The sequence below is a fragment of the Schistocerca cancellata genome, chromosome 4 (assembly GCF_023864275.1).
Source record: "Schistocerca cancellata isolate TAMUIC-IGC-003103 chromosome 4, iqSchCanc2.1, whole genome shotgun sequence".
Lineage (NCBI taxonomy): Eukaryota > Metazoa > Arthropoda > Insecta > Orthoptera > Acrididae > Schistocerca > Schistocerca cancellata.
The window spans coordinates 670,581,979-670,607,290 of record NC_064629.1 but is presented as its reverse complement, the minus strand read 5'-3'; the positions used below and the strand labels follow the sequence as shown (position 1 = coordinate 670,607,290).

General features: G+C 43.0%; 1 non-coding gene and 1 pseudogene across 1 annotated transcript; both read right to left on the bottom strand.

The window, feature by feature from the left end:
* Positions 1-17,797: 17,797 nt before the first annotated feature.
* LOC126185892 (5S ribosomal RNA) lies at positions 17,798-17,915 on the bottom strand (annotated as a pseudogene).
* Positions 17,916-22,053: 4,138 nt separating this feature from the next.
* On the bottom strand, positions 22,054-22,128 carry Trnas-cga (transfer RNA serine (anticodon CGA)). Its single transcript has one exon. It is a non-coding gene; the product is annotated as a tRNA-Ser (tRNA).
* Positions 22,129-25,312: the final 3,184 nt, after the last annotated feature.

Genomic DNA, 25,312 nt, shown 5'->3' with positions numbered 1-25,312 from the left:
AGGTACTGGCAGAAGTAAAGCTGTGAGGACGGGGCGTGAGTAGCGTGAGTGCTTGGGTAGCTCAGTTGGTAGAGCACTTGCCCGCGAAAGGCAAAGGTCCCGAGTTCGAGTCTCGGTCCGGCACGCAGTTTTAATCTGCCAGGAAGTTCCATTATTCTCAGTGTTTTTGACTCACCGCATACCTCTTTCAGAACATTCCAGCAGCATTATTCTTGCTCACCAGCTGCTTCTTCATCATCTGTAGACTTCTTCAGGAATCCTTTCCTTACTTTGGAGCGTTAGTGCTGAATTTCACAACCCTTACAGCTTCAACTGCTTGCTGACAATCTTTGGCATTCAACACAGCTATCATATCATTTCATGGTTGGATGCCTAAATTGGTCATTAGTTCCTAATTTGTCCATTAGTTTTGTCTTGCTAATTACACCATCACTGAAACAGATGACATCATCCATTACACCTGAGTACTGTCAATCGAACAAACACTGTTTTTGGTACTCTTTGCCACACGCAGCTGCTGTAATTCTCATTAGGGATTGGTGTATGGCCATGTAGATATTTGCTAAGTAATTTTGTATCCGCAAGGTCCCTATATATTGGCTGTATTGTTTCCATGACTGTGGCAGGCAAGAAATGTTTATGGTGATATCCCTTGCCTTTCGCATGAGCGTGGCTGCTTGGCAGACATTTGTTCAAACAGCGTTTAAGACCAAATCTACAATTAAAATGTTGATAAAAAATACATTTTTTAAACGGGGAAATTTGTCTTTCAGATGGTGACAAAAATATGTTTTCTAAAATTTCAGGCATTTCACGTCCAGGTCCCCTTAAACATCCGTATATCCAACGTAGGCTTAATCATATTCGTTCCGTTCGTTTTTTTAACTGCCAGGATAGTTATATCGTCATGTTTTGGCTACTTTATAAATAATGTTGGTGTCGTAATTTGTCAAAATTGCGATAATGCTTGCAATAAGCGAGCGTAATCCAATAAGAACAAATTCTCCACTGTATATAAAATATCGTTGTCACGTGGATCACATCGTGCTGGGTAATAAAGATACCACAATTAAATGTATACATGGTGTATCAGAAGTGATGGACAATATTCAAGGATATGACAAGAATAATCATTCGAAACAAAAAAGGTCCAGTAAACATGTGCCCTAAAACGCATAACTTAAGAGCTATGGGCACTTGTTCATCTTCGCTACTTTGGAACACAAGTCTTCTAATGAACAAGTGCTCATAACTTTTAAGGTATGCATTTTCGAGCCCATATTTACTGGACATTTTTTTCTTGTTTTGGTCCATACTACCACTTACCAAAATACGGAAAGCAAAAAGCTAGCAGTAGAAGAGATTTCTGTACCAGTATCGAAGATCAAGACTTACTCATAGCTCTGAAGGTATGCATTTTAGACCCCATGTTTACTTGACTTTTTTGTTTCGAATGATCATTCCTGTTATATCCCTGAATATTAACCACCACTTCTGAAACACCCTATATATCACTTATATTAACATAATACGATACAGTAAGTTGTACACACAATTGTGACTTCTTCGAACGGAGATCTGAGATACATTCAAGTGTGGTGACATAAATAGAACTGTCCACACCAAACACATCCTAAATACAAAATATGTAAATATTTACCATATGAACCATATTATTTATGATACCTTCATTATCTACAATCGACGCATCCTCTCGTAACAGATTTTGTTCTGTGTAAGAAGTGCCTTGTGAAACTAGTCAACCAACACTAGATAATTAATTAGCAACTTGGTTGTAAACGTTTAAAAAGTCTTTTCTTCCACATTTTTGAGCTGCCAGACGCGATGCACTGAAAGATTTTATACTTTTAAAGTTCGTTTCTCATCCATATTGCTTCTTGGTACAAGGCATTTGCAATGCGTTGGTGGAAGGGCTCAAAGAATTTTTTAAAGTAGTAGAACATAGCTGACCAGAGTTATAGGGCATGCAAAGTTATGTATAAAACCGTGGCAATAATATAATAACAGCTGGCCAACTGATGCCCATTTAAAACGTGTTATGAAGCTTAAAAAACGTTCAGGCTTCTTAATAACCGATGTAGAATAAGATTACTGTTCAGTATTGCAGATCTTCTAAAACGATAGCAGTGAGAATTCGCTCTTTTTATACATTACTTTTTGTTTCTTTCGCTCTAGTAGTAGAAGTAATAATCACGTTCATGGATTTCTCGTTGATTGATTCGTTTGCCAAATTTTACATACATGTAGCTGCTTCTGTAGTCTTGGAGCAGTGGTTCGTGTAATTCATTAGAAGAACCTAATCTCCAAGAACGAAATAATGCTGTTTCACTTGACTTGACACAGCCGCACTGTCGGCTGACGAAGAAGAATCGAGGACGAGAGTGAAATGCAAACACATACAGATAGGAACTGAGTCGGATATGGCCTGGGGATTGACGTGTTGCAGCAATGTTGCTGGCAACACTATTGGAGCCACACATTGCCGTAAAATAAGGCCTTCGGCTCTCCTACCTGCCGAGCGGCGATTCTACCTGCCGGCCGGAGAGCAGACGGAGAGTTTAGAGGATCTTTCCTCGACCTTTTCTGGGTGCGAATTTCACTGGGTGCCAATTTCAGGACACCGACACCTGTCGAGACTGAAGAGGACCTCCTGGCATGCAGTCTCGCTGCCTGCCACACGGTTGAAACGACACAGGAGTATTAGAATGGATAGGACAGAACTTTGTGCGACAATGCCGTGTCTACATTGACACTGGGAGAAGCAACGACTGTAAGAATAAACTTGCAAATCATCCCTGGTATTTACATCTGTGCCTCTGCTGCATAACTACAGTCAACCTGTTTGCTGGGTATGCTAGCCGCAACGCAACTCCTGGCGAGATTGTCTCGTACATATCGATTCGAGTAATTATCCAGCTACAGCAAGCCGGAACAAGAATTATTGCATTCACGTCTGATTGCTGTCAACCGAATAAAAAAGTTCTTGCAATGTCTAGGAATTAGTGGCATAAAAATAAATTTACCTGCTAGGTTAGGTTAGGTTAAGTTACAAACTTTCAGGGATGTTGGAGAAGAGTAACTGTATCAATATCAGATCAGATCAGAGTTCGGAAGTTGAGGCGCTTAGTTTTAGCGCTGCGCGAGGCTAAGGTGAAGCTTGAGTAAATGCAGCAGCCTGTGAAGCTTGTGCAGGTAAATAGCATTCATTTTTATTGTACCGTCCGGTTCCCGTCAGATCACTGCAGTTAAGTGCTGTCGGGCGTGGCCGGCAGTTGGATGGGTGACCATCAGAGCCGCCATGTGCTGTTGACATTTTTCGGGGTGCACTCAGCCTCGTGATGGCAAACGAGGAGCTACTCGCCCGAGTAGTAGCTGCTCCGGTCACAGAAAACCATCATAACGACCGGGAGAGCGGTGTGCTGACTACACGCCCCTCCTGTCCGCATCCTCAACGAGGATAACACGGCGGTCGGATGGTCCCGATGGGCCACTTGTGGCCTGGAGACGGAGTGCTTTATTGTACCGTAGACTTAGGATTTTCAGTCTCTCTGACGTGAAGTTACGTCCCCCGTCATTAGTTCATCAACAGGAGAAATTATCAGAGAATATTGAGGACTACTCAGCGGTTCTGTACCTTATGATCAGAGTTCGGAAGTTGAGACCCTTAGTTTAAGCGCTGCGCGAGGCTAAGGAGAAGCTTGAGTAAATTTTCGCTTATAACTTTCAACTCAGTCGTTTCCGGACTAGGGTCCCTACCTCAAATTAATACATTTACTCTTCTCCAACATCCCTGAAAATTGTAATATCCTCACGGAATCTCTCTGTAGAACAGGTAAATTTTTTTTATGCCACTAATTCCTAGACATTGCAAGAACTTTTTATTCGGTTGACGGCCATCAGAAGTGACAGCAATAATTCTTGTTCCGGCTTGCTGTAGCTGGATAATTATTCGAATCAATATATACGAGACGATCTCGCCAGGAGTTGCGTTGTGGCTAGCATACCCAGCAAACAGGTTGACTGTAGTTATGCAGTAGAGGAACAGATGTAAATACCAGAGACGATTTACAAGTTTATTCTTACAGTCATTTGGAGTATATTCCCCAAAAACTGGCAGTATCCTGTAGAATAAAAGCAGATTAGCGCTTTTCATTTATTGCTGTTCTTCCTGACATTTTCATCAAAAATCAGCATGCCTAAACGTTTGCTTTCAACTTATTATTCCCGAATATAATTCTTAATTGTTTCTATAGCCTTAATATTAATTCCATATTAGCGTTTGAGGTCCCTTACTAAATTTCGGTGACGTGTTTCGGAAGGAAGTGGCAACAATCCAAGAATGTCTGTATCCTTTGGGCAGCTAAAATTTTAAGAGCGCGCTGTCCAGAAGAAACTTTTTATCATACCGCATTTCCTTCTTGTTTTTAAACTGGAATTTTCTTAACATAGTGTTTCTTTCTGAGCATCTGGAAGCTAGAACGAAACATATGGGCATTTTTTGTTCTCCTTCTTTAAACAGAGTAACTCTCAACAGCACTTTATCAACGCAGCCTTAAATTTTTCAACGTTCACTCAAACTCGCAAAATAAGCATGGACAGTAGCAGCATAAAGCAAAATCACGTAAGTTTGAGCCTCAAGCGACAGTGCTGCTCGGAGTTCGCGTGCATGTCATCTGTCCTGTGTCACCTGCTTTAACGTGCGGGGAGGGCACTTACTCAGCTAGTCGCTATGGCTAAAAGGAGAAGTATACGTTAACGGCAGAATTATACCTCTTCCATTTAGGGCCAGAGGCTATTTACCGTATTAGTACTATCTTTGACTAGATACAACACACGTCATATTAATTTTGGCATGTTTAGCTGTTTCGTATTATAATCTACAGTATGAAGTTTCAAGGCAATGGCTACAAAGACGTCACCCTTATCACTAAATTACAGGTAAAAATACATCAAAAAATGGTTCAAATGGCTCTGAGCACTATGGGACTTAACATCTGAGGTCATCAGTCTCCTAGACTTAGAACTACTTAAACCCTACTAACCTAAGGACATCACACATATCCATGCCCGAGGCCGGATTCGAACCTGCGACCGTAGCGGTCGCGCGGTTCCGGACTGAAGCCCCTAGAACCGCTCGGCCAAAAAATACATCACCAAGACAGGCCATCATGAGATACCACGACACATTAGGCTAAAACTACAGGATACATTAAATGAATTCGCAATTGCGAATAAGGGCAACCATCAGCTGCAGAATGGATTGATGACAGCGAAAATTTGTGTCGGACCGGCACTCGAACCCAGTTTCCCGCTTATCGCAAGCGGTTTCCTTACCATTAGGCTATCCGTGCACGACTTACAGCACCACCCAAACTTCCATATGTCGTCAACCACGCGTCTACGACCTGTACCCGTACTTCCATTATGTATATTCCCTTACAGGTCAGACGTTGTACTTGAAAGCCTCTTGCCCGGTATCGGAAGATAAATACGATATTGCAGTGCCTATGTTGTTCTGATTACGATGCAAAGTAAAACTGTCGGAGTTCGGTGTAGTCTCACCAATTACAGAGTCTAAGGAAGCAGGTTAGCTTTATGCTATATGCAAATTTCTTGTTATCGTTTCAGCGTTGGGGACTTTCTTATGAATGTGATACAAGTATGTTCTGCAGTATTCGATGTTTACATTTATCTGTGGTTACAAAACGAAGGTAGAAATAAACATTTGGCTATTTATTTCCGAATATGTGGCGACTTCTGGGTGTGTGGTTAGACAGGAACCTGAGGACAGCTTTAACTGCTGCGAGTGAAATCCGACTACGGATATTCTCGGTCGTTCAAGCCATCCCCAATCGACTCATTCATCGCATTGATGGGCGGCTGACTTGTGTAATACACCGCTGTAAAAAGGAATTCGTGGGAATTAAAATCCACGTTGACATATAAGTTAAGTGACCGTTTTCTAAAAAGTCCGAATATTAATGGAATGCCACTTGTTAAGTCAATAATATAAACTGAAAGCAGTAACCTTTGATTATTATTATTACTGTGTTAAATTGCTATAAATGAAGCCGGTTGAGTACGACACGATGAAAACGTTTATACTACGGAGTATCACTTAAATTAGCGGCTTCTTTTAAGATAACTTTTTGACAAAACTACATACATTACCAGTGAGCCGACGTAGCTAGCCGGCCAGAGTGGCCGAGCGGTTCAAGGCGCTACGTCTGGAACCGCGAGTCCGCTATGGTCGCTGATTCAAATCCTACCTCGGGCATGGATGTGAGTGATGTCCTTGGGTTAGTTAGGTTTAAGTAGTTCTAAGTTCTAGGGGACTGATGACCTCAGAAGTTGAGTCTCATAGTGCTCAGAGCCATTTGAACCATTTGAACCGACGTAGCTGCTGCGATGAGTGCCCCATTCCTCCTAGCTAAAACACTCAGTAAATGGACAGTACTTGCAACAACTTGGCGAAGTTCTTTGTGCTTTAATTGGCAGCTCTGCAACAATTACGAAACGCAGCATCCAGCGAGAGATTTTTTCCTTGAGAAATCATATTGGGTGTAGTGAAACTTATACTGAACATAAATTTCTTGACTTCAACAATTGAACGAACAACGAAATAGTCAGAAGTCAGAATGAGTAGATCGCTAGATGTTAGTCTGTGTGACATGTGCTTGGAATTATATGTCTTCATGCCTAGCGTGTCAGAATCTCTAAAATGGATAAGTATATATTGAAATACAAAAGGAATTCGATTGTGATGGTGACGGTGATATCGTATTGACAGCGTGTAGCAGTAAATAAATACACTACTGGCCATTAAATTTGCTACACCAAGAATAAATGCAGATGATAAACGGGTATTCATTGGACAAATATATTATACTAGAACTAACATGTGATTACATTTTCACGCAATTTGGGTGCATAGATCCTGAGAAATCAGTACCCAGAACAACCACCTCTGGCCGTAATAAAGGCCTTGATACGCCTGGGCATTGAGTCAAACAGAGCTTGGATGGCGTGTACAGGTACAGCTGCCCATGCAGCTTCAACACCACACCACAGTTCATCAAGAGTAGTGACTGGCGTATTGTGACGAGCCAGTTGCTCAGCCACCATTGACCAGACGTTTTCAATTAGTGAGAGATCTGAAGAATGTGCTGGCCAGGGAAACAGTCGAACGTTTTGTGTATCCAGAAAGGCCCGTAAAGGACCTGCAACATGCGGTCGTGTATTATCTTGCTGAAATGTAGGATTTCGCAGGGATCGAATGAAGGGTATAGCCACGGGTCGTAACGCATCTGAAATGTAACGTCCATTGTTCAAAGTGCCGTCAATGTGAACAAGAGGTGACCGAGACGTGGAACCAATGGCACCACATACCATCACGCCGGGTGATAGGCCAGTATGGCGATGACGAATACACGCTTCCAATGTGCATTCACAGCGATGTCGCCAAACACGGATGCGACCACCGTGATGCTGTAAACAGAACCTGGATCCATCCGAAAAAATGACGTTTTGGCATTCGTGCACCTAGGTTCGTCGTCGAGTAAATCATCGCAGGCGCTCCTGTCTGTGATGCAGCGTCAAGGGTAACCGCAGCCATGGTCTCCGAGCTGATAGTCCATGCTGCTGCAAACGTCGTCGAACTGTTCGTGCAGATGGTTGTTGTCTTGCAAACGTCCCCATTTGTTGACTCAGGGATCGAGACGTGGCTGCACAATCCGTTACAGTCATGCGGATAAGATGCCTGTCATCTCGACTGCTAGTGATACGAGGTTGTTGGGATCCAGCACGGCGTTCCGTATTACCCTCCTGAACCCACCGATTCCATATTCTGCTAACAGTCATTAGATCTTGACCAACGCGAGCAGCAATGTCGTGATACCAAAAACCGCAATCGCGATAGGCTACAATCCGACCTTTATGAAAGTCGGAAACGTGATGGTACGCATTTCTCCTCCTTACACGAGGCATCGCAACAACGTTTCACCAGGCAACGCCGGTCAGCTGCTGTTTGCGTATGAGAAATCGGTTGGAAACTTTCCTCATGTCAGCACGTTGTAGGTGTCGCCACCGGCGCTAACCTTGTGTGAATGCTCTGAAAAGCTAATCATTTGCATATCACAGCAACATTTTCAGGTCGGTTAAGTTTTGCGTCTGTAGCACGTGATCTTCGTGGTGTAGCAATTTTAATGGCCAGTAGTGTAAAGGCCTCCCGTCGTGTAGACCGTTTGCCGGTTGCAGGTGTTTCGGGTTGACGCCACTTCGGTGACCTGTGCGTCGATGGGGATGAAATGATGATGGTTGAGACAACACAACTCTCAGTCCCTGAGCGGAGGAAATCTCCGACCCAGCCGGGAATCGAACCCAGCCCCTTAGGATTGACATTCTGTCGCGCTGACCACTCAGCTGCCGGGGGCGGACAGCGTGTAGCAGCAAAAGTGCTCCATCATCGGTAGTTTGTGACAGTGAAATCGCTGTCACTATCTGTGCTGGCGTACGCCTTCGCCGGCACACCGGTCGGCACTAGGAAACATTGTATAGCAGGCGCTGAACTAAGTGCGCCTATGACGAGAGAAGACCAAGACACGCCCGCAGGCTATGCGCTGATAACGCCCCCTGGGCAGCGTGCATAGAGGCCGCCGCCGCCGACCAAGCTGTCTCAGTCTCTCAATCTCAGCACCTCAGTACGTTGCATGGGGACTCAGTTCGCATTGCTCCTCAATACGTCGCACTGTGCTCTATTCTTCCACTGTGATAGTCTCCGCCTCGCACCTTAGCTACCTGTGAGGCAACGTTAGTCATTGTATATAGTTGTGATATGGACATGGACAAGGTGCAAGAATGATCCTTGAAGTTAAGTACTCAACTGGTTCCTGTAATAAGGTGTATTTTAACCACGTGTGCATTTTGTGTTGTAGTGAGAGGAAACCGACCACATACCTATCATACTACCCTCTCCTCATCCAGCCAGGAACCACAAAACATTGCAGTAGGTCACAGTCGCAACACTATTTCTGGTAATTCCACGAAAAATGATACTGGTACTGAAAGCGGCAGCCACAGAGCAGGACTTTTCTAAAATATTGGGTAAAAACCTATACATGGAGTCAGTATGACGAAAAAGATGACTGAATTTGGTGTTTTTTATGTAGATCTACGTGTAAAAACTAGAGACTGCCTCCAAAAACTATTATGCGAACAGGATTCCTATAATCCATTCGTTAAGTACGGCTTTAAGAATGGGTCCGTTACTCTAAAACTACTCAGATCTAATGAAAAAAGTAATCTGCATATGTGTTCAGTTAGTAAAAATAGTTCTATGAAAAACTGAGCAAATATTCTGTCGTTATTTATTCGTTCTAAAACAAAAGAAATGGAGGCTGCTGTTGTCTGTTTAAGAAAAATTTGTACTTCAGTATTGTTCTTGGTTTGCCAAGAATTGGCCTTACGTGGTCATGTTGATGAGTCTTCTAATTTTGTCAGCCTTCTGAAAGTGCGTTCCGAGCATGTACCCGAACTGAAACTATGGCTTAAACAGACTACTTACACGTGGGTGTCTCGTGACTTATTAATCAAATTGTAACATTGATAAGCATGGCTCTTCAGAGAATTTTGTTTCAACAAATAAAATAATACGATTTATACGAGGGCGAGTCAAATGAAAACCTTAAATATTTTTAAAAAATATTATTTATTGTGCAGAAGTGGTACAAAGCTGTACCACTTTTCAACATAATCTCCCCCACGCTCAATACAAGTCCTCCAGCGCTTACAAAGTGCATAAATTCCTTAAGAAAAAAATTCTTTTGGTAGTCCGCGCAACCACTCATGCAAGGCGTGGCGTACCTCTTCATCAGAACGGAACTTCTTTCGTCGCATTGCGTCATTCAGTGTCACTCGGCGGTTTTCCTTCACTATGGCTTCAACTGCTGCAATGTTCTGTGGAGTACAACTCGTTGTGCCTGACCTTGACAAGGAGCATTTTCCACTGAAGTCATACCATTTTCGAACTTCCTACTCCATTCGTAGACTTGCTGCTGTGACAAACATGCATCACCAAACTGAACCTTCATTCGTCGATGAATTTCAATAGGTTTCACACCTTCACTACGCAAAAACCGAGTAACAGAATGCTGTTCTTCCCTGGTGCAAGTCGCAAGTGGGGCGGCCATCTTTATACTTATACTGCGACGTTATGTGTGCATCTGCACTATGCTGCCACCTACAGGCCATTCTGCACGCTGTTTGTAGCACGCTTGCCAACTTACAGGATAACGGCGCGAAATTTCGATTTGTTATTACAAATTTAAGGTTTACAGTGGACTCACTCTCGTATGAATTAATGTTGGACGAGACATCCAATATAACAATTAAGGTGCGTTGTCCAAGGCGCGATAGCGGTTTGCGGCAGCGAGAGACCCCACGGCGAAATGGGCTGCCTGCTAATCACATACGGCGACGCGAGAGTTTCGTCTGCAGCCGTCACTTTTTCCCAAGGAACAGCCCAAGCGCAGCTGCGACACCAGCGCCAACGGGATGGAGAGATGCGAGGTCGAATTGAATCTGACATGGAACTACTTAGATATTTGACTACAAGAAGAAAATAACACTTTAATATTATCGTGGTTCCTCAACTGGAACGAGAAGAAGAAGAAAAAGAAGAAGATTAATAATATTTTTGCGGCTCATGACAGTGAAAGTTGTCATAACGTTTTGATTAACAGGCACCATGTAAACTACACTAAATTCAGACTTTATTTTAGGGTAGTTTGCGTATATTTTGTACATTCCAGAGTAAAGGTGCAACCTGTTCAAGAAACCCACCAGTGCGGCTGAAAAACTCGCAGTGACGCTTATTTTCTTCTGTACTACATAAATTTTTGGGTAAAATTATTAAAACAACTTCTCTCTTTGTCACAGTTCTAATAGTTTAAAAACTCGTAACGTTTTAACACATAATTCCTTATTGATTATTAAGAACGAATGTTTTCCGATGGGAATTGAGCCCATTCAAACTACATGCTATCACACTATTCCTTTAAGGTGAAAACAGTGAAACATTTGGAAAAAAGCTATGAATTAACACTCTTCGGTATCATTTAGGTAACAACTTCTGCATGGTACTGAATCACTGTGATAAAAGCCCTTATTTCTCTCCCACCGTCGACAGGTTTACAGCAACGAAGAGAGAGAGAACGTAATATAAACGGTATTCATTAAAATAGCAAGCTGCTTTTAAGAAAGTTACAAAATGTAGCAAAAAATTAAACAACACTTTAATTTTATTTTAAAAAGAAATACAACACGTACCTAAGAACATCATTCTCAAATACTATCAGCTTGTTCTGACATTTTTAAACTTCTCATTTTTAAATTCCATATGCTTTTTTGACTCAACCAAAATAGTGAATGGGGTATTCTCAGTGGAAATAAATTTATACGACGGTTGGAACTTAAATAGTGGCAACTATTCATTTACAAATGGTATAAAAGAGGTACATGTTTGCACCTGCTACTGTCCTTCAAAGTAGTCACCAGCGTTGTGTAGAACCCATTGCCAGCGATGTGGAAGGCGTAGTATACCTTTAGCAGAATCTGTTCTGTTGATGGTGTGAATGGAGCGGTCTACTGCCTGCAGAATCTCTGGAACAGTTCTGAAGCGAATGCCACGAAGTGGTTACTTCATCTTCGGAATCAAACCAAAGTCACAAGGACTTAAGTCCGGGGAGTATGGTACAGTACTTCTCCCCATTCCCATCTACCGAACAGAGCAGCCACAGCTTGCGCTTATGTGCCCGACCACTGTCGTGCAAAATGACGGCTGGGTTGCGCAGAAAGTGTCGCCGCTTCTTTCGCAAAGCTGGTCGCAGGTGATGCTCCAAAAACGAACACTAATACTGTTCCCTGACGGTCTGCCCTGGAGGAACGTAATGCCCTAGGATAAAACCATCACAGTCGTACACGGGAATCGCCATAACTTTAGATCGCTCCATTCGCACCATCAACTGAACTGGCTCTGCTAACGGTATACTACGCCTTCCACATCGCTGGCAACGGGTTCTCCACAATGCTGGTGACCACTTTGAAGGACGTAACAGGTGCAAACATGTAACTTTTTTGTATCGGTTGTGAATAAATAGTTGCCACTATTTAAGTTCCGACCCTCGTACATTCCTTCGTAGGCGCCTCTAGGTATTTTATTTTCAATTCTGCGGTTGCTTTCTCCTTTTCAGTTTTTTCCTTTTTTTGTTTTCGAACAGAAGATGCGTCTTGTGCTCAATACTCATTTTCTTCCTCTTCCTCTTACGTAAACTTGCGTCACTGGGATCAAGACCTTTGTTTATCTGCACGGAAGTTGACTGTCCATCTGAAACAGTTAATGAAGCTTGTGTCTTTCTCTGATCTCAGGCTCTCCCAGGTTAAATGATAGGGATACAACTTCTGTATATTCTCTGGAATCAGTCACAATGTTTGAAACAATACTGTCGGTCTTTTCTTCCGACTGGAAGAGTCAAATATTGGAGACAGATCTGCAACATAATATTTCTTGTTTTTCTTGATCAAATGTATCAATACAGTGCTTGCAGAAAGTTTAGGGACACATCTAAATTTCGCTGAATCCACATGTGTCACCTAAGTAACAACATTTCAGTCCAGTGTTGTACATGATGTTATTAGAGATCTGAATTACAAGTTTACAGAAAAATTTCAGTGCTCTAGTTCTAGTACTTATGGAGATTTAACGTTTTTCCGTTTTGTAAACAGAGCTAAAAAATCCTATTTTCCTTCTAAACTTTTTTCTTTCTCTAAAATTGCTAGTTATACTGCTATTAAATTTTAAATGCCGCTTCATTACGTCAAAGTAATCACAAGAATAATAATACAACATGGAAAAAATTCCTACTGATGTGGTTACCTCTCACAAGGGGAGGCCGCCAATTGTGAAATTCAGATTCGATTCATACTGCGCATAATAAAAACTCATGGCCAGAGGTGTAATGTGGCAAAGCACTAAGATGCACTTCTCAGCCGTTGTCGAGAAAATCGACAGTTAAAAGAAACCGTTGCGGTGAAATACTCACTACGATTTATAATTTCCTACAGCGTCGTAGCGCAGCGGTAAGGAACTTGTAATTAATTTTAGTTTGTTTTATTACTTTTAAATGTCAGTTGAAAATTATGTATTACTGTGGAATGTTATGACTAATAATAAAAAAAAAGTAAGCGCTCGGGTTCGTAATCCGAAGGTCGCCGGATCGAATCTCGCGCCATGTAACCTTTTTTTTTAGTATTTGTTTTTTGTAATATATATATATATATATATATATGTGTTGTTGTGGTCTTCAGTCCTGAGACTGGTTTGATGCAGCTCTCCATGCTACTCTATCCTGTGCAAGCTTCTTCATCTCCCAGTACCTACTGCAACCTACATCCTTCTGAATCTGCTTAGTGTATTGATCTCTTGGTCTCCCTCTACGATTTTTACCCTCCACGCTGCCCTCCAATGCTAAAATTGTGATCCCTCGATGCCTCAGAACATGTCCTACCAACCGATCCCTTCTTCTAGTCAAGTTGTGCCACAAACTTCTCTTCTCCCCAATCCTATTCAATACCTCCTCATTAGTTACGTGATCTACCCACCTTATCTTCAGCATTCTTCTGTAGCACCACATTTTGAAAGCTTCTATTCTCTTCTTGTCCAAACTAGTTATCGTCCATGACTCACTTCCATACATGGCTACACTCCATACAAATACTTTCAGAAACGACTTCCTGACACCTAAATCTATATTCGATGTTAACAAATTTCTCTTCTTGAGAAACGCTTTCCTTGCCATTGCCAGTCTACATTTTATATCCTCTCTACTTCGACCATCATCGGTTATTTTACTCCCTAAATAGCAAAACTCCTTTACTACTTTAAGTGTCTCATTTCCTAATCTAATTCCCTCAGCATCACCTGACTTAATTTGACTACATTCCATTATCCTCGTTATGCTTTTGTTGATGTTCATCTTATATCCTCCTTTCAAGACACTGTCCATTCCGTTCAACTGCTCTTCCAAGTCCTTTGCTGTCTCTGACAGAATTACAATGTCATCGGCGAACCTCAAAGTTTTTACTTCTTCTCCATGAATTTTAATACCTACTCCGAATTTTTCTTTTGTTTCCTTTACTGCTTGCTCAATATACAGATTGAATAACATCGGGGAGAGGCTACAACCCTGTCTCACTCCTTTCCCAACCACTGCTTCCCTTTCATGCCCCTCGACTCTTATAACTGCCATCTGGTTTCTGTACAAATTGTAAATAGCCTTTCGCTCCCTGTATTTTACCCCTGCCACCTTCAGAATTTGAAAGAGAGTATTCCAGTCAACATTGTCAAAAGCTTTCTCTAAGTCTACAAATGCTAGAAACGTAGGTTTGCCTTTTCTTAATCTTTCTTCCAAGATAAGTCGTAAGGTCAGTATTGCCTCACGTGTTCCAACATTTCTACGGAATCCAAACTGATCTTCCCCGAGGTCGGCTTCTACCAGTTTTTCCATTCGTCTGTAAAGAATTCGCGTTAGTATTTTGCAGCTGTGACTTATTAAACTGATTGTTCGGTAATTTTCACATCTGTCAACACCTGCTTTCTTTGGGATTGGAATTATTATATTCTTCTTGAAGTCTGAGGGTATTTCGCCTGTCTCATACATCATGCTCACAAGGTGGTAGAGTTTTGTCAGGACTGGCTCTCCCGAGGCCATCAGTAGTTCTAATGGAATGTTGTCTACTCCCGGGGCCTTGTTTTGACTCAGGTCTTTCAGTGCTCTGTCAAACTCTTCACGCAGTATCTTATCTCCCATTTCATCTTCATCTACATCCTCTTCCATTTCCATAATATTGTCCTCAAGTACATCGCCCTTGTATAAACCCTCTATATACTCCTTCCACCTTTCTGCTTTCCCTTCTTTGCTTAGAACTGGGTTGCCATCTGAGCTCTTGATATTCATACAAGTGGTTCTCTTCTCTCCAAAGGTCTCTTTAATTTTCCTGTAGGCAGTATCTATCTTACCCCTAGTGAGACAAGCCTCTACATCCTTACATTTGTCCTCTAGCCATCCCTGCTTAGCCATTTTGCACTTCCTGTCGATTTCATTTTTGAGACGTTTGTATTCCTTTTCGCCTGCTTCATTTACTGCATTTTTATATTTTCTCCTTTCATCAATTAAATTCAATATTTCTTCTGTTACCCAAGGATTTCTATTAGCCCTCGTCTTTTTACCTACTTGATCCTCTGCTGCCTTCACTACTTCATCCCTCAGAGTTACCCACTCTTCTTCTACTGTATTTCTTTCCCCCATTCCTGTCAATTGTTCCCTAATGCTCTCCCTGAAACTCTCTACAACCTCTGGTTCTTTCAGTTTATCCAGGTCCCATCTCCTTAAATTCCCAACTTTTTGCAGTTTCTTCAGTTTCAATCTGCAGTTCATAACCAATAGATTGTGGTCAGAATCTACATCTGCCCCAGGAAATGTCTTACAATTTAAAACCTGGTTCCTAAATCTCTGTCTTACCATTATATAATCTATCTGAAACCTGTCAGTATCTCCAGGCTTCTTCCATGTATACAGCCTCCTTTCATGATTCTTGAACCAAGTGTTAGCTATGATTAAGTTATGCTCTGTGCAAAATTCTACAAGGCGGCTTCCTCTTTCATTCCTTCCCCCCAATCCATATTCACCTACTATGTTTCCTTCTCTCCCTTTTCCTACTGACGAATTCCAGTCACCCATGACTATTAAATTTTCGTCTCCCTTCACTACCTGAATAATTTCTTTTATCTCGTCATACATTTCCTCTATTTCTTCATCATCTGCAGAGCTTGTTGGCATATAAACTTGTACTACTGTAGTAGGCATGGGCTTTGTGTCTATCTTGGCAACAATAATGCGTTCACTATGCTGTTTGTAGAAGCTTACCCGCACTCCTATTTTTTATTCATTATTAAACCTACTCCTGCATTACCCCTATTTGATTTTGTATTTATAACCCTGTAATCACCTGACCAAAAGTCTTGTTCCTCCTGCCACCGAACTTCACTAATTCCCACTATATCTAACTTTAACCTATGCATCTCCCTTTTTAAATTTTCTAACCTACCTGCCCGATTAAGCGATCTGACATTCCACGCTCCGATCCGTAGAACGCCAGTTTTCTTTCTCCTGATAACGACGTCCTCCTGAGTAGTCCCCGCCCGGAGATCCGAATGGGGGACTATTTTACCTCCGGAATATTTTACCCAAGAGGACGCCATCATCATTTAATCATACAGTAGAGCTGCATGTCCTCGGGAAAAATTACGGCTGTAGTTTCCCCTTGCTTTCAGCCGTTCGCAGTACCAGCACAGCAAGGCCGTTTTGGTTAATGTTACAAGGCCAGATCAGTCAATCATCCAGACTGTTGCCCCTGCAACTACTGAAAAGGCTGCTGCCCCTCTTCAGGAACCACATGTTTGTCTGGCCTCTCAACAGATACCCCTCCGTTGTGGTTGCACCTACGGTACGGCCATCTGTATCGCTGAGGCACGCAAGCCTCCCCACCAACGGCAAGGTCCATGGTTCATGGGATATATATATATATATCGTGGGGTGTCTACTCTAATTCGAAACTTTTGACCGTTTGTCTTACACTATACGTGTTCGTTTCGGAATATCGTTTCTACGTCTTCCGTTAACTACACGTGTAAACATTATGAAGACAATAACATTTGTGAAATACAACTTTGTTTGCGGAAAACATAATCATGTTCGAAGTCGCCAGTTTTTCCACGACAAACAACTTTCATCAACTTATTATATGCATAATTGTTGCAACTCATTGCCGGGAATTTTATATATATATATATATATATATATATATATATATATATATATATATTACAAAAAACAAATACAAAAAAAAGTTACATCGCCCGAGATTCGATCTGGCGACTTTTGGATTACGAACCCCAGCGCTTACCGCTGCGCCACGACGCAGTAGGAATCCACAAATCGTAGAGAGTATTTCACCGCAACGGTTTCTTTTAACTGTCGATTTTCTCGACAACGGTTGAGAAGTGCATCTTGGTGCTTTGCCACATTACACCTCTGGCCATGAGCTTTTATTATGCGCAGTATGAATCGAATCTGAATTTCACAATTGGCGGCCTCCCCTTGTCAGACAAGATTATTTTAAAACTACGCTGTAAGAAATACTGCCATCAGCTCCAAGCTTTCTTGAAATGATTTTATGGTACCCATACTGGTTTCAGGCCTGACCGATTGTCATGTGGTAGCGTTGACTTCTTTTACAATTGCGTCATCCTGAAAAGCCCTCCTATAATATGTAAAGGAGGACCTTTCAGGATGACACAAATGTAAAAGAAGTCAACGCTACCATCTGACGACGGACTCAACTGCTTTTCTCATTCCTAAATTTAGTTGTTCAAGACTCATTTAACAGAATTCTAGTATTAAGAGATATTCTGTCAATTCTCAGATATTTGATTTCATTTATTCGTGGTACCCCCAAGAGGCTAGGAAAATTCGGAGATCTTAAACAATTGCTTTCGAATTCTCATGACAATGAAGCAGGTCAAGTTTTAAGACCGTTCTGTCCAATGTGATGGTGCATGCCTGTTGTGTCTCTGTTGTGAAGTTCTTTTGCCATTTATTAATGATACGAAAGTATCAAGTAGCTCCTCAGTTGCCCTCACAAGGGCTGAGTGCACCCCGCTAGCCAACAGCGCTCGGCAGATCGGATGGTCACCCATTCAAGTGCTAGCTCAGCCCGATAGTGCTTAACTTCGGTGATCTGACGGGAACCGGCGTTACCACTGCGGCAAGGCCGTTGGCTTACTTATTTCTACGGCGACGATTTCGACTGTGTAAGACTGACTCTTCATAGAAATAGTTTGTTGGATGTAGTAAAACAGCATAATGTTCACTAGATAACTTAGAAAGTGTAGCGCAATACTTGAGTAGGACAGAGGATGACAAGGGTGTAGCTCTGAAGAACAAGATACCAGAATATGTAAAATCATTGCGACTTCTTTTAAAGACAGCTGTACCCACGAGTACTGCAGAACGTTCGTTTACTGCACTTCGAAGACTGAAAACTTACACCAGAGCCACCGTGAACCAAGACCGGTTAAATAATGTAGCATTATTGAACATCCATTCCGATCTCTCGCAAGGGAACTGAAACTGGAACCTCTAATCAACGAATTCATCAGCAAAACAACTGTCAGAAGCAGCACATTCCAGTATCCCTCTGTTCAGATGAGTGATCAAGTATTTTAAATTACTTTTGTAGCATTTACATTTACTATAATTATACGGGGGATAATTATGAGTTTCAGAGTGTAACATGGTGAACATACTCCAAGATTTTCAAAAGTCGACACCTACGCGGGTGGTTATAATTAAAGTTCAGCTACTCACGAAGGTCCATTGTGGGTTGTAATCATTGTATGGCAGTGAAATCTGTTAGATATGCCAATGCGTTGATGCAGAACCGATTTACGCCGGAAAAAAAATAGTCCCTATTTTGGCCAGCAGGTGCAAGTCTGGCGTTTTACAGCATCTCGTCAACGTCTCCGGTGCTCAAATTGAACCAACTGTGTAAAATTAGGAGGTTCAAAAATGGTTCAACTGGCTCTGAGCACTATGGGACTCAACACTTGAGGTCCTCAGTCGCCTAGACTTAGAACTACTTAAACATAACTAATCTAAGGACATCACACACATCCATGCCCGAGGCAGGATTCAAATCTGCGACCGTAGCAGTCACGAGGTTCCGGACTGAAGTGCCTAGAACCGCACGGCCACCGCGGCCGGCAAAATTAGGAGGTGGTGACAAGCCTAATTCATCAGATATTCAAGAAAAGATGCGAATTTTACTTTTTGAGGTAGAGGATAAAAAAGTAAGTAGCTTTAAAAGCAGATATCTGCCGAAACAATATCACATCTTGTAAAAATATAACAGTTTTAATTAGGCAAAGAATATAGTAATTACCTCACTTCTTTTTACGGTGACGATTTCAAAAAATGGTTCAAATGGCTCTAAGCACTATGGGACGTAACACCTGAGATCATCAGTCCCCTAGATTTAGAACTACTTAAACCTAACTAACCTAAGGACATCTTACACATCCATGCCCGAGGCAGGATTCGAACCTGTGACTGCAGCAGCAGTGCGGTTCCGGACTGAAGCGCCTGGAACCGCTCGGTCACAGCGGCCGGCGGTGACGATTTCGACTGCGGCAATCAATAATAAAACCAGCATTACGCCTTTTTCACTTGTTCAATGTTTTCTGCCCACGTTCCGTTCTTAATTCGTTATATATGGAAACAGTTCAATACGTCATTCTTCAATTCACAGCGCCACATTTACACTACTGGCCATTAAAATAGCTACACCACGAAGATCACGTGCTACAGACGCGAAATTTAACCGACAGGAAGAAGATGCTGTGATATGCAAATGATTAGCTTTTCAGAGCATTCACACAAGGTTGCCGCCGGTGGCGACACCTACAACATGCTGACATGAGGAAAGTTTTCAACCGATTTCTCATACACAAGCAGCAGTTGACCGGCGTTGCATGGTGAAACGTTGTTGTGATGCCTCGTGTAAGGAAGAGAAATGCGTACCATCACGTTTCTGACTTTGATAAAGGTAGCCTATCGCGATTGCGGTTTATCGCATCGCGACATTGCTGCTCGCATTGGTCGAGATACACTGACTGTGAGCAGAATATGGAATCGGTGGGTTCAGGAGGGTAATACGGAACGCCGTGCTAGATCCCAACAGTCACGTATCACTAGCAGTCGAGATGACAGGCATCTTATCCGCATGGCCGTAACAGATCGTGGAGCCACGCCTCGATCCCTGAGTCAACAGATGGGGACGTTGGCAAGACAACAATCATCTGCACGAACAGTTCGACGACGTTTGCAGCAGCATGGACTATCAGCTCGGAGACCATGGCTGCGGTTACCCCTGACGCTGCATCACAGACAGGAGCGCCTGCGATGGTGTACTCAACGACGAAGCTGGGTGCACGATTGGCAAAACGTCATTTTTTCGGATGAATCCAGGTTCTGTTTACAGCATCATGATGGTCGCATCCGTGTTTGGCGACATCGCGGTGAACGCACATTGGAAGCGTGTATTCGTCATCGCCATACTGTGGTATCACCCGGCGTGATGGTATAGGGTGCTATTGGTTACACGTCTCGGTCACCTCTTGTTCGCATTGACGGCACTTTGAACAGTGGACGTTATATTTCAGCTGTGTTACGACCCGTGGCTCTACCCTTCATTCGATCCCTGCGAAACCCTACATTTCAGCATGATAATGCACGACCGCATGTTGCAGATCCTGTACGGGCCTTTCTGGATACAGAAAATGTTCGACTGCTGCCCTGGCCAGCACATTCTCCAGATCTCTCACCAACTGAAAACGTCTGGTTAATGGTGGACGAGCAATTGGCTTGTCACAATACGCCAGTCACTACTCTTGATGAACTGTGGTATCGTGTTGAAGCTGCATGGGCAGCTGTACCTGTACACGCCATCCAAGCTCTGTTTGACTCAATTCCCAGGCGTATCAAGACCGTTATTACGGCCAGAGGTGGTTGTTCTGAGTACTGATTTCTCAGGATCTACGCACCAAACTGCGTGACAAAGGTAATCACATGTCAATTCTAGTATAATATATTTGTCCAATGAATACCCGTTTATCATCTGCATTTCTTCTTGGTGTAGCAGTTTTAATGGCCAGTAGTGCAAACATGGTATCCAAAACTGGAGCCGGCCGCGGTGGTCTAGCGGTTCTAGGCGCTCAGTCCGGAACCGCGGGACTGCTACGGTCGCAGGTTCGAATCCTGCCTTGGGCATGGATGTGTGTGATGTCCTTAGGTTAGTTAGGTTTAATTAGTTCTAAGTTCTAGGCGGCTGATGACCTCAGAAGTTAAGTCGCATAGTGCTCAGAGCCATTTGAACCATTTGAATCCAAACTGGAACTATCTTTTTTCTGTTTAAATCGGTTCCATATTAACCCATTAGAATATCTACCGAGTTACGCTGCCAATAAATAATTACAGACCTCACTGGATCCCTTTGAGTAGCTGTACTTTAATCATATCCACTCGTATAATGGTATATGGCAGTTTATTTCCTTCCATATGCAAAGATCAGAAAGAGACAGATACTTCACTTGTTACAACGAATGGCACTTGCGTTTTGTGTATTTCTGGCACTAACGACATGTAAAGGGAGAAGTCGGGAAACCTGTTACCTCGGTCGCGAGGAGAATAACTCTGAATAACGGTTTCCGGGGACAGAGAGGGTGGCTTTCCGCACGCTCGGGGGAGGGCCCTGGCAGCGCTGGACACAACAAGTTTAACGAGATCTCAGAAATGTTTGCCACGGCGTCTTTGCGACCCCTGGAACTATTATGTAGTCACAGCAGTCCTGGGAACTCTGAGGCTATTTTGCAAACGCGGAACGGAGGAGTGTCTGCAGCTAACAAACGCCGCACACAGCAAAGTTAAACCGATGTCAGAAACTTTTGTCACGACGCCTACGCGACCCCGGGATTTGTTATGGAACTATAGCGGCTTTTGGAGGTCCGAGGCTATTCTGCAAACAAAGAGAGAAGTATTTTGGCAGCTGCTGAGTGTTACTTACGAATTAACTGTAAAAGCTGCGGTTGTCAGGCCTCAGTTGTAACAGGCAATTCACCTGCGAGGAGCAAGGAAGGGGTGGGGGGGCTGGTTAGCACGGAATTGAGTCTCCAATGAGAGCTCGTCGCTGTGGTTGTTTACGAGACAGCCAGTCAAAAGAGGAGGAGCTGCGAAAGCAGCAAAGGCAGTCGGTGTTGGTCCAGAGTCGGGCCTGCGAATGAAAGTGCGAAATGCTGACTGCAGCATAAGGAGTTTGATGAAGGCGAAATATCCTCGAAACTTCCTGGTAGATTAAAACTGTGTGCTGGACCGAGACTCGAACTCGGGACCTTTGCCTTTCGCGGGCAAGCGCTCTACCAACTGAGCTACCCAAGCAGGACTCACGCCCCGTCCTCACAGCTTTACTTCTGCCAGTACCTTGTCTCCTACCTTCCAAACTTCGCAGAAGCTCTCCTGCGTACCTTGCAGAACTAGCACTCCTGAAAGAAAGGATATTGCGGAGCCATGGCTTAGCCACAGCCTAGGGGATGTTTCTAGAATGAATTTTTCACTCTACAGCGGAGTGTGCGCTGATATGAAACTTCCTGGCACATTAAAACTGTGTGCCGGACCGAGACCCGAACTCGGGACCTTTGCCTTTCGCGGGCAAGCGCTTTACCAACTGAGCTACCCAAGCACGACTCACGCCCCGTCCTCACAGCTTTACTTCTGCCATTACCTCGTCTCCTACCTTCCAAACTTCACAGAAGCTCTCCTGCGTACAACAAAATTACGTTTAGATATAAAATGATGTGTTAAAGTGACAACCAAATTCACATTAACATCATTTACTGGCAGATGACAAGCTACCAGTGCCCGATAAAGTACACAGCGTCCTGCATAACTCTATAATGTAACATTGTGATAACGTCAACAACAAACAAAAACTGTTTTTTTGGCCTAATTTTCGTAGATTAATTATTGCTTAATTTCACATTTTACAGATTTGAGTAAAGAAAACCCACAAACTGTGGCACAAAGGTGCTGAAACATTTTTGGGTCTACATGAAAAAGCAGTAGTTTTGCATAACACTCGTACCTTATATCCAGTAATTTTATTTGCAAACACGGTTAATGCAAGAGCAGCAAAAGCAAATTATGAAAATGGTTTTAGTTTTATCTGTAACAGCAACAATTACATTTCATATGCGGACACTGTCACGAAGCAGCCGTATTTCACCTCCAGAATACGCACTATTCAGTGTAACAACAGAGGAGTAGGATGCCTATTCGCTACCACTTCCACACTTTTCAGGTAACGTTTCTTGAATTCTAACGTTTGTTTTCTCTTTCGAAGTTTTCTCTGGACGTAATGTTTATCGCGTTTTGCATACTTTTCCGAAGTATGCAAAATACGCTCAGCATATTATGAGAGACTGGCGTATGTAGTGTTAGCTCGCTTTGAATTTAATCAGCGACAGAAACTTCCAACTCAGTCCTGTCAAGCGTTGCTCACTGATTCGAACGGCGATAGTCGCGACGCTGAAACTGTTCGCTTGAATCCAAAGTTCAAGGGGTCTTATGCTAACTGTCGACTAGAAAGGTCATTATCCTCTACCAGAGAAGGAAGTCAGCTCTGCGACGTTTAACTCTTTAACACGAAACCTGTCAAATGACGAATCACATGAGACGAAAATAAATTTTTAAGCTACTCGGTTCTTACGACGTAGAGTTATAAAATGTGACCCTGCCAATCGAAGTTCCAGTTCCTTCCTTCTTTTATTTCTTCATTTTCTGACGCTGTGTTCTGAGTGAAGTAATACCCATGGGCTTCAGAAAGTAAGTTACACGTTCAAAGTGATGGAGCACAGCAATCAGTCGTCCTTTTCTTTCGGATTTTATTATGCAAATCTAGATTTAAGCTAGCGCCTAGCCATTATCAATGCTAAAAAATACAAGAACTACATAGTCAGTCGATAGTATAAAAAGATACAACTTGTGGCATAACCTATATCACTTATACATAGATTACATACCACTATATCATAGTATCACTGCATCTCCTTGTACGTCAGTCCACTCTTGTTCGGGCTTCTATCACAATTCGTTGAAAACTACTGTATATAATGAAGGTAGGCTTTGCGGAGAACACATCGCTTGACTTTTTTGTGGTAGATTGAGGTACAGCGTCACCAGTGGAGCACAGTCTTACTGTCTTGGTGTAAGGGTAAATTTGTTCTATCCTACAATGATGCCATTCCAGTGACATCATTGCAGTGCACGTTGAAGGTGTGACGGTGGCACTTGAAGTCCATTCGCGCGGAGTGGCCGCGTGTTCTAAGGTATCATGTCACGGATTGTGCGGTCACTCTCGCCGGAGGTTCGAGTCCTCCTTCGGGCATGTGTGTGTGTGTTGTTCTTAGTGTAAGTTAGTTTAAGTAGTGTGTAAGTCTAGGGACCGATGACCTCAGCAGTTTGGTCCCTTAGGAATTCACAGACACGCTTGAAGTCCCATACCACCCTCCGGCGGTGGAAGTTCAAGTTAGCAGGCAACAGGTATCACAACTACATAGGTAATGACAGTGGTGGTCGTATGATGGTCAACACATATCGAGTGATCGTATCAAGACTGACACTTCATTAGTGGCCGTAACAGGGCTATCGTTTGCCATGTTCTGAATCTGATTCCTCAAGGACGGTGAGAGGAACAGGATGCTGGTGCCAGAGCCAGGGACTCGTGGTGCCAAAGTTTTGTAAGCCAGTGACCATGTCGCACAGGGCATCCACTTTGTCATAGAGACGCCATGTCTTCTCTCGAATGGACGCCTTCAGAGTTACCATATTTGTTTCCTCGCGGAGGGTAACTACCCTTGGCAGGGGAGGGGCATGAAGGCTCCACCGAAGCATTTTATTTTGCAGGCGCTAGAGGGTCTGCATCCAGGAAGCACTTATAATGGCCCACGCAGTGGAGCCATATGTGAGGGAAGGGTGGACAACCATGCGGTACAGTCGGAGCTTGGTTACTAGGTTCAGTTCCCTGCCGTTGAACATTGATACAACGCTTTTATCAGCTTCTGTCGTTTTTGGGTGATGTATTCTACATGTCGATGGAGGAGCAGTTTTTCATCCATCTGGACACCTCGATATTTGGTATCTGGGGACCATGGGACCCAGACGCCTGCAATAGTGATGTTGTGGTGGAGGATTTGTCGCCGTTTGGTGAAGTACACTGCATAGTTTTGGTGGCATTGAGAGCAATCATGTTTGAACGACACCAGGCACTGTCGTGTCCACCTACTGCTGGAGACAAGCAGTGAGCTGGTCCGTGTTGCAGCCGCTCGTATAGTGCGCTGTATCATCGGCGTAGTGAGCCAGTTGGTGGTGTGGGATGACTGGCATATCATTAACATAAATGTTAAATCGGTTGATTGTATGGTGCCCTCCATATGAACTACATAATATGTAACACTCAAAGAAAAGCAGTTATATTCTCTACTAAAAAGCTTCAAATTTGCATAGGAATAACACAAAATAAAATACAAGTAAATTATTTACGTTGCTGTCTGATTTATCGCTACATT